The sequence below is a fragment of the Echinops telfairi genome, unplaced genomic scaffold (assembly GCF_000313985.2).
Source record: "Echinops telfairi isolate 266 unplaced genomic scaffold, ASM31398v2 ScPeMD7_7;HRSCAF=31, whole genome shotgun sequence".
Lineage (NCBI taxonomy): Eukaryota > Metazoa > Chordata > Mammalia > Afrosoricida > Tenrecidae > Echinops > Echinops telfairi.
The window spans coordinates 7,254,837-7,266,166 of record NW_022103904.1 but is presented as its reverse complement, the minus strand read 5'-3'; positions in this window follow the sequence as shown (position 1 = coordinate 7,266,166).

Below are 11,330 nucleotides of genomic sequence, written 5' to 3'. Positions count from 1 at the left end.
TGGAAAAAATATGAGTGTTACATCATGTCATCATTTCTTTAAGTTGTAAAATGTTAAGGAACAATCGCCAAATAATAAGCCTGTCCAACCCGTGCCCATGTTTTTTCAAATTTCAAGCACATATGAAATTTTGTTATCTTCTGATTTATTTGATTGTGTTTAACAATTGCCAGTGTATTCTGAACTTTACCTGATATTATCCTGGCAACATGATCCTACATAACCTTCTGAATTCGTGGGGGGGAAAATGTTGTCCCCCCTAAAGGCTCATGTTGTAACTGCTCTTTCTGCTTTCTTCTTACTAGAGAGACATAAACATTTCTTGCCCATGTTTCCTCTCCCAAACTGACTCCACATGATGAAGCCCGAAAGCGAGAATTCTGAAGCCAGACAGTTTGCATTCTCTCTCCCGGCATTAAGTTTAGTATCAGAAAACTATTCATCTCTCTGAATCTCCTTCTCCTCATCTGAAATGTAAAACTGGTTAATAATGACTGATCCAATTGGATTGTATGAGGTTTAAATGGCATGATAGTTACAGAACGCCTGAAAGTTGGGTAAACGTTGGTTCTTTATCACTGATTTTGTTAGCTAGATTTAATACCAACATAGCCATTCCTTGGTGAATTCTTCTAGCTTTTGAGTCATAAAAGAGTCTTCTGGGTGTACAAAGTCTATATTAGCTGCTTACCACTTAGAATAACGATACGTCCAACAGAAACCAATTTAACATGAAAAACTACTTAGCTGGGATATAGGGGGAATTCAAAGATGAGAGAGATGAGATTTCTCTCTCAGCCTGAATACTTGAGTACTAATCTATGTTGAGAAGGCATCAATTCTATCTCTTCCCTCTTCCTGTGTGTAGTATCTGAATTCTCTTAACATCTTCATTTACTTTTATCTCTCTAACTTGTCAATATATGATATCTTATGGTGATTCTCTGTAGATCAGAGTAAAATTGCACGATAAGGGTTTCAAGGACAGACACTTTGGAGGTAGATTGCCAGTCCTTTCTTTCAAAGTGGCTTGGGTAAACTTGGTTACAATAACCATAATGTGCAATTCACTGTGAGCAATATTAAGTGTCTTTCATTTAAGACTCTCCTGTCATTCATCTCTAGACTCTTCCTACCTAACCCGAGGGGGAGCAATGATACATGGAGGTTATTTTACTTACTAATCACCTTCCCCTATTAATTTCCAAGGAGCCCTCGTGATGTAGTGTGTACATGATGGGCTGTGGTTGAAACCACTCAAGGGCAGCAGTTTGAAACCACCAGGCGCTCCAAAAGAGAAAGCCGGGAATTTCTAGCCCCTTAAAGAGTTACATTCTCAGAAATGTAACTGCCACAGGGGCAGGCTACCCCATCCTACAGGATCAGTCTGAGTCAGCATTGACTCAGTGGCATTGAGTTGGTTTGGGGCTTATTAATTTCCAAGGTAAGACTGCTTTGATCAGTTGGGAGAGTTTTTTTGGCAACATGTATTTCTCCTCAAGTAGTTAGAAAGAATGGTACAACTGCTAAGAGAAATAACAGGCTTTTTAGATGTTTTACATATTAGTATATATTTACCCCACCACTAGTCTGTCAGTTACTTATACTGTGATGGCTTGTATGCTGCTGTGGTGCCTGCAGTCACCCAAAGTGAAACCCTTTTTGTTTTCAGTCTTTTAACAGTTCAGGGTGGGAGTGTGGGGTCCTGCATGCTTTGTCCGATGCAAATGTCCTGACACTCAAAGCTCTGGGGAAGGGGAGGCTCAGCTTCTTAATCTCTCTCTCACTCTCTTCCACTGTCAGCAAGTCAATGAGACAAAATATTGCCCTCCTTGCTACTAAGGAATATTCTAGCTCTACTGTCTTTAAGACAAATATGTTTGTTCTTTTGGAAGTCCACAGTTCTTTAATATTCTTCACCAACAACATAATTCAAATGAACCAATTCTTCCATGGTCTTCCTCATTCACGGTCCAGCTTTCATAGACAAATGAAAGTATCCTGGCTTGGATCAGGCACACCTTAGTCTTCAGACGGACACCCTTGCTGGTTAACACTTTAAAGAGATGTTGTGCAGCAGATTTGCCCAATGTGTTGTTTGATTTGTTGACTGCACATGTGTATGTCAAACGTGATCCTTGAAAATTTTAATCTTTTCTCCATATATTGCCTCTTGGTCCATTGTGAGCAATTTTGTTTCCTGGGCCTTGAACTATAATTCCGACGGAAGGCTGCAGTCTTGCGTTTTCATCATCCAGTGCTTCAGATCTTCTTTGCTTTCAGCAAGAAAGGGCGTGTCCTCCGCGTGCCTCAGGTTGTTACTGCGCCTTTCTCCAGTCCTGATGGTACTTTCTTCTCCATCCAGTCCAGCTTCTCAGATTATTTGCTCAGCATATATATTGAATATGTATGGTGAGAGGATAAAATCCTGATGCACACCTTTCTTGATTTTAAATCACACACATTTCCCTTGTTCTGCTGGAATAATAGAATCTTGGTCTATGTACAGGCTTCGAATGAGTACGATGAAGTGTTCTGGAATTCCCATTCTTTGCAATGGTATTCCTAGCATGCTTGATCTACCTACCTGAAGGTCTTTGCATAGTCCATAAACACTTTGAAGCACAATTTTGGTATCCATTGCTTTCAGCCAAGATCCATTTGATGTCAACAATGAAATCCCCCATTCTACATCTCATTCTGAATCTGGCTTGATTTCTGGAATTTCAGCGTGAATATACAGATAAAATCTGTTTTAAATTACCTTTAGAAGAATTTTCCTTGCATATGATAATCATATTATTGTTCAATTGTTTCTACATTGTGTTAAGTCAACTTTGAAATGGTTGCAAATCTGAATCCCTTCCAGTTAGTTGGAGAGGTAGCTCTCTTTTGTAAACTGGTATTCTGTTAGTTCCTGGAATCCTTGCTTTTCCCTAGTGCCTTTATTTCAGTTTGGACTTCTCTTTTCAGTACAATTAGTTCTTGATCATGTGTTATCTTCAAAAATGGTTGAATGTCAAGCAATTCTTTTTGGTACAGTGACACTGTATTTCTTCCATCTTCTCTTGATTTTTCACGCAATATTCCTCTTTTGCCCATAGAATCCTTCATTCTTGTAATTCAAGGCTTGGACTTTTTGTTTAGTTGATTCAGCTTGAGATACACTGAGCATGTTCAAGTTAAGGAGACTAGAATTCTGAAGTAAGTGTGCCAATTCTCGGGGAATGCTTTTCCTCTCAATTGTCTCTCGGGAAAGGTTCTCCCTCTTTTCAGCTTCTAGTTCTAGGTTCCATGCAGGTCATGTTCCATGCACCCTTCCTCTGTTTGTGCCTAGGTGCTTGCTTCATCTGCTCATTTATACCTTAAAAGAGATTGCCTTGAAACACATTCTGCATTAATATTTCCTAATGAACATAAGAAATAATATGCATTTGTAGATGGAATAAGCATTTACAAAATATTAGTGCACACAATCCAATTTATACTACCAACAACAACAACAAAGCGATGTCTAGAGTTTTAGTGAATATCTTGCCTTAGTCTCCTAACTTAGCATCACTTCATAAAGCTTTGCCATGAGAGGACATCAAAGTGTTCTGAAAAAGTTCCTATATCTTTTGATTCTATTTTTTCCATGAACTTGCATGCCTGTCCTGAAAAGAGTATACAGGTGCTACACTAATGAAAAAAAGGTATTCTCATTTCTAGTTATATCTTTTTATTTCCCTACCTCTATCTTAAATTTCTACCATTTGGGGTCTTGCTTACTCTACATACCTAATTTTTTTTCTCCCCAGCTACTATCTTGAGGACTTTTTAAAATAATAATTCTCTCAGCTTCCTTGGGTAATGGTGCTCAAGTCTGGTCTTTCAACCCTAATACCAGTTGGGATTTCTGAAGCAGAATATTTTTTTAAATGTAATATCAAAATTTATATTAAAAGCGCAGGCATTTAACAGGGAATTCTACTATGCAACATCTATAATCCCTTTCAAAGTTAAAACATACTTTTTAAAAGTATATTACATTTATTAAATACAGCTAAAGAAGTAAATTTCTTCTGAGATATACAATAGAGGAAATCTCTAAACTTTCCATTGTTTTTGCTGAAGTAACACCCTGTTACTTATCGTCATTTCAAATGAACAACTACTGAGGCAAAAGGAGACTATCAAGTACATTAGGGTTTTTATCGATAGCATGATGAGTACACAACGATTGGATGATCTTGTGCAGGGGTTCTTCAGTAATGATGAGTGTCATTTCCAGATAAGGCCGCAACAATTCAAGAGTAAGAATTTAGGAAGCAACAATGAAGGCAAAACTGATTTTCAGTAAAATATTTTCTTGTCCCTTATGCTCACAGTTTGATATGTGTTTATTCATGTGAGAGATAGAGATGGTCGTACAGACAGTGTTATTGGTACTTTTTCAATTTTGGACCTGCCCAAGGGTGCTGCTTTCTCTTGTTTGCGACCTTGTGGAAGGAAATGTTTCCTCTCTGTCCTGGTTCAGATTATGAAGTAGTTGTGCCATATTGAATGATTCAGTTTCCTCATTAGCACCAGTTCAGTCTGAATTCCAAGTTGTAAGTGAAACCATGAAAGATAAAAACGTAATGCAAAGAAGCCAAAGAAAACTTACCGTAAGAGTTTAAAGAGATCAAAAGGATAAGGCTGGGGCTGGGCAGAGTGAGCTGGAAGTGTGCTGGATGGGGTGGAAGAAACCAGGGTTCAGATTTCAAGGCACATAGGGTCCCAGGACTTCATATCTCGCAGCCACCAGATGCCCACTTTACAGCATTATGCCATTTGAGCTCAGGTGTGTCAGAAACAAGAGTTAGTGGGAACATCGGAATTAAGTTCAACCAACAGTCTCAATGAGGGAAGATGAGAGTGTGGGGGGAAATTGGGATAAATACATGAGGTCTTCTGTGAGCCCCTGGCAGGTGTGTGGATGTGGTACTTTGCGCAGTGACCTGGCACTGAAGAGGACATTGACTTGCTCTTGCTTAGTTCGAGGGATCAGGATTATTCCCTGACTCCAAGTGGAGTTCTCAAGTTCTTTGACTTTAAAAACAGGACCCATTTGACAGTGATATCCCTTGCAGGGTGTTGTATGTACCATACCAGGTGACACTGTCAGTGGGAGCTGTTAGACTGGATTTTCTAGAGAAACAGAACAAGTGTTACTTCTATGTATATAAGAAAGAGCTTTACATTAAGAAACAAATTTATATCAAGGAAATGATCCAGCCTAGTCTAAATCAATTCCATAGGTCTGATGCCAGCTGGAGGCCCCTCCAGATGGTGCATCTGAGGACCAATGAAACAGGAAAGCAAAGAGGGAAGCTGAGAGCTCATAGGCTGGTGGATGCAAAGTCATGTGGATCCAAGGTCAACGGGAATATGACAGAGTATTATTAACAGCTCCCAGGGTGGATGGGCTACATGGACCGCTGGCCCCCAGATGCAGGAAGGTTAGGGTGCAAGGGAGAAATACCAGCTCTCCTTTAGGTCTCTTATAAATAGGCCATATCCTCAAGGAGAAGTATTGGACTATGATTTCATAGGCTGGACTCCACCCACATCTCTTACAAGTGCACCAAATTGAGTGAAAAAACTTACCAGTACAGTTCACCCTTTATCAACATGCCACTTATACACAAACTTTTAACAGTAATCTCCAAAGACAATAATAAAACCATACGTGTACCTAATATGATACAACTAACATCCTCCCTTCCTCCTCTCTCATTTCTATTCCCTGTGGATCAGATCAGTTGGTGTCACTGGTGAAATTTCAACCCTTATCTTATACAAACAAAATGCACTAACAGATTTACATGTTATATTCTATATATTGGATTTATATTTGATGCCTAAGAATTGTAGTTCTGTGAGCAATCAACTACACCTGAATCTTACAATCCTATTGACGTCTTGCCCTACTCCCATTACAAAAGGAAAGAAAAAAAAATCAATGGGGATCCTCCTTTGTGCCACTTATTTGAGATGTAAGACACCCACGGATGTTCATAAGCTAAACACTTAATGTCTTTTATAACCCCTCCCCCCAATTTGGATACCCAAATTCTAAATAGCTCATTCCTTCTACCCCGTCCTCTAAGGAGGCAAGAATGCAAAAAAAATAAAAACAAAATAAAATAAAAGAAGGAGACAATCATGCTCTTTGACATGAAGAATTTTCATTCCAGTTGGAATTTTGAGTATCTGCATCCATAAGCAAAGTACGGTTTACAGCAGTCCATCGACTGAGACTGCGATAGAGCACTCTAGCTCGCAGGGTCATCTTCTAATTCGATTGTGCTCTCATCAACTCAGTGCTAGTCGTTTCAAGCTAGGTCAATGGGTGCCAGTAGCAAGATTGGGAGTTAACACTCTTCTCCTTCCACATGGGATCACTGGGTCCCTTCACACATTTTCCCCAACCCTTGCCCCCTGGGGCTAAGTAAAGACACAGGCTCAGGTTCTGTTTAACTCTTTAAACTTCAGAGCCGCCAGGTCTTCCTCCGCTCTCATTTCTAGTCCTTGGGGGTCATGTCGGTGAATGTCAGTGGTGAAATTCAACCTTTATCTTTATCACTGTGTTTTCTTCACTTCCACTCAAAAAAACGAATCCATGTGATGGTCACCTAGCAAGCGTACCAATGGGCCTGCAGACTCCTTTTAACTTTCGGTCTTAGAAAGTGATAGTATTTGATGGGTGCAGAATTTTCCAGCCTAAATATTTATACATTGGCAACTTCTTGCATTCATCCAGTTAAAAAAATCAGCCACCTGTTTGTTTTCAGTCTCTTAACAGTTCTGGGATAGGGGTGTGTGTGGAGGGTGGGGAAGGGTCCTGCATGGTTTTTCAAATGCAAATGCCCTGACACTCAAAGTTCTGGGTTAGGGGAGGCTCAGTTCCTTAATCTCTCTCTCATTCTCTTCCACTGTCAGCAAGTCAATGCAGGCTCATTGCCATTGCTGACTCAGCAGATTTACTGCTGACAACATTGCTGACTCATGGCGACCAACCCCGTGTGGGTTTCTGAGACTAACTCTTATAGGAGTAGAAAGTGCAGTCTTTCTACTCTGGAGCTGCTGGTGGTTTGGGTCTGCTGATGGTGCAGATCGCATCCCAATGCATCATTGCCACACCACCAGGCCTCCTGTCTCTTTGGGGCAATTCCTAACTCCCCTTTTAGTAAAATCAAATAACTACTGACAGCAGTTCACATTTACAAACTTTTTCTAATTTCCAATATTTGTTTCTATCACACATTATATTTATAACCCTACATAGGAGAACCGAATGTAATCCTAGTACAGTCAACTGAACAAATAATTCTAAACATATTCTTCTAAAACATCAGAGTTCCCTGTTTTCTTCTCCAGACTCTCCCATTCATATGCGTGTTGCCGCAGGCCACCACCAGCAGGGTGAATCTAACTTCTCATGGTTCTATCAGGTACCTTATTGAAACAGCCCAGATTTTGCTTCAAATAACTCCCAAAACAGACCTCTCCAAGTTCTTCCTTTAGCTGCATTTAAAAAAACAACCCTGATTCAAGAGCTCCACTTCCTGTACCTATTCAAAAAGAATTTAAGCAATTGCAAGGCATCCAGTTCCATTTACCAACTGCGTAAGCAACATGGAGGCCATATCTGACCTCCTCTGACTACCTAAAGGAGGAAGAAAATCCAACTCCTCTCCATCGCCATAAGCCAGATGTCAGTCTACAACTTCCATCCCTATTATCTTGTTTCTCTAGACCCCACTCCTTGCCACTAATTTGTTTTAAGCTGAATTTTCTAGAGAAACAAAACCTGGGATACTTATTTATGTCAGGACTTTATATCAAAAAAAGTATGACTCCTTCTAGGCCAAATGAGTTCCATAGGTCAGTACTAGCTGGAGTTCCCTCAAGATTCATGTACTGCGAGTTAATGAAGCAGGAAGACAAGTGGGAGGAGCCCTGATGGTGTGGTGGTTACACGTTGGGCAGCAATCCAAATGGTCAGCAGTTCAAAACCACCAGCAGCTTCAAGGGAGAAAGACTAGGCTTTCTACTCCCATAATTGATTACAGTCTCAGAAACTCACAGGAGGGGGGAAGGGGCTGTCACTACGAGACAGCATTGAGTCGATGGCAGTGAGTTTGATTTTGGAGTAGATCACAGGATGGTGTGTGCAAAGTCACATGGATCCAAGGTTAACAGGAACACGACAGGGCATTGACAGCTCTGAGGGTTCGCAAGTGATGTGGGCAGCAAGTCCGAGAGCAGGAAGGAGAGGTTGTGTGTGTGTGTGTGTGTGTGTGTGTGTGTGTGTGTGTGTAAGAGAGAGAGAGACACAGAGGGACATAGAGAAACCAAAGCCACGAGGCCTCATAAATTGGCCATACCTCCAAGGAGAAGTCCTTAACCTACAACCTAACTGACAGATTGGACTTCACCCATTTCTTCTTACAGTGCACCAAGTTGCTCAGAAAAAAACTAACTCTTACAGGGGGGTGGGAGGGGTGAGATGGGAGAGGACACACAAAGGACTGTGTCTAAAATTTTTGTGTAGTATTTCAGCAGAAATTTGTTGTTTTTAATAACAATATCCCTGTCATTAGTTATAGCAATAGAAACATTTTTCCTAAACCAAACACTCTGAAACTCTATGCTGTGCTAATTTACTTTTGAACCTTCTAATGCTTGCTGGTCAGAGTTGTCTTTAAAATCCAATTACAAGGATGCTTTGAACCATATGGATTCATTTGCATATACTACATGCACACAGTTGTGTGTTTACTGCTGTTAGTATTTTTATAGTCTCTGATTTTTGTCAAATTTTATGGTGTTTTAGTTACAATATTGTGGTAATTATTTTTTGTAAACCTATATCTGTAACTTTCTGGGGTGTGAAATCATCATTAAAAGAAGAGAAGTTAAATAAGCTCCTGCTCAATTCTTAATAATACTGTAACTAATAATATAATAAATGTAGAAAGATTTTCCAAAGCATTTCTATTGCTAGTATGTAAGCTGTGTAAAGCCAGATTTACATTTGGGTAGCTGGAACGATGCAATCATGCATTCCACTGAGCGCTAGTGGTCAACTGAGCTTTGGGGAGGGCTGATTATGATCCGGCCTCCTCAATACGCATCCTGCTCAAACACTAGTGTAGACAATGCCAAGTGTAGCTAAAAAAAGTGGTTGGTGTTTCATAGTGGGACCCTCCTATTCTCATAATAAAATATGTATATTTAAATAGAGACATCTGAAAATGGCCAAAAGAAAAAGGCCGGGTTAAAGGAGACAGATAGGAAAAAAATAAGCCCAAGAAACGAATTACATGCAAAAAAAAGTATCTCAGACAACTTCTTGTGGAAACGCTTCACTCACCCTCCAGAGGAAATGCTCCTTTGTTCGCAGTTCACATTACAGAGACACTTGACTCTTCTTTCAGCCACTTAGATGAATTCCACCTTTAGTATTTCATGTTGTTGTTGTTTGGTTCAATTCTCAGAGCACAATGACCCCTTGCTGATTTCTAGGTTAGCATCTTGAGGGGAGCAGGTAGCAAGGTCTTTCTCTTGGAGCTTGGGGTGGATTGGAATCCCCAGCCCTCTCCATCTTGTAGTTAGCAGAGGGGCACTTATTCATTGTCCCACCAGAGCTTCTTTGATTTTTTTCATAAGGATGAAGAATAAGGTACCAACTCTAAAGAGAATTTCTTGTTATACCTATTGCTGCTTTCTTTGTATGTGTGTGTTTTTAATTCACTTGTTTTATTTCCTTTTGTTTTGCATGTGAAGCCAAGAGTGAATACTTCATCATACTAGAAGTATATCTTTTAATGAACCAGTTCTTTGCTGTGGTTTGGATTTGACTTTGGTCAGATATTGAGATACTAGATGATTGTTTCAGCAAAGCTTGTATTTTTAAAATGCAGCCTTGTTCATATCAATATAAACGTGCAAACTACATAGAGGTTTGTAATATACCTATCACGAGCTGTTTATTCACCTGCCACAGTACTTTCAAATGGACTCTAAAAAGTGCTGCCTCTTGCTAGATTTTTTGACCTTGCTAAACAACTTGTGAGAGCAGAGGAAAACATTATATTGAATTGAAAACGCATGAATTGTTCAATAATATTTAATACCACATGTGGTCCTGGAAAGGCACATTTGGGACAAAAATTCTGGTTCTGCCCTGTTCTTCATTTTAAATAGTCTCAGTGTCATTATTTATGACCCTCACTCTCAAAGGTCTTAGCTGTCATAAACAATGAGTAATAGGTAGGGCAAGCAGAAATCCTCAGAAAAAGTCCTGCATTTTTTTACAGATGAAAAACATGACTATCTTGGACATCTTTCTTCAGTAATTTAAAAAATACACCCCACTGGTTGAGAAAAAAAATTTTAATGATGGCCCCAAGCATGTTCAGACATCATTGGAACATGAGGCAAGATTTAAAACAATTGCAAAATATCTCGTAAATTTTTATTTTTATTTTACAAAGTTTCGTGTTTTTTGGTTTTGTTTTTCAATTAGATGGTCCCTTTTCCCTACCCTTCTCCCCCCAGTTTTTAGACTGTTCTCTCGTAGCGACAGTGAGCTGTGCAGTGAGTCACATGTGGCCGTGAGGGTAACAAAATATTCCACTGAGGTTTCAGGGGCTTAATTTGTGGCATAAATCTCTGTTCTCAGGCCCAGCACTCAGACCCCACAAGGCTGTTGAGCAGTGCTGGAGGGCAGTAAGACTTACTTATAAGTTTTAACTTTTATAGCATTTCACATGACTCGAAGACAATTGTTTTCCACTGGATTTCAGATGAAGCTGTCTGTTCCTCAGGAGTTCCCCATCTGGATTTCCATTAATCTTGGTAATAGGCTCAAATCCTTTCACACTCAGATGCTTTGTCTGCATCTGTAACAGGGTGACGGTGGATGGAACAAATTACCATCTTATTGTTTTCTCTTCCCCTTATTCACATTTTAGACATCTCCCACAAAAGATGGTACCTTGTGGGTGGGATTGGTAACAAGGGCAAACTAGGAATGACTCAAAAAGCAATGACAAAAAAACATTCAAATTTCGTACTAAAACGAATTTTTCTAAAAAGATGTTTTAGGTTTGTGTGTGCGCGTGTGTGTGCATGTGTTAGTCTGGGTACTTTAGAGAAACAAATCCACTGAAACTGGTGTATAAGAGAGAGTTTTATGCAAAGGGTTAGTGCGCATCAAGAAAACATCCCAACCCAGTGCTGCCCAAGCCCACAAGTCCAACATTAACCCATATGTCCAACACCAATCCACAAAGTCC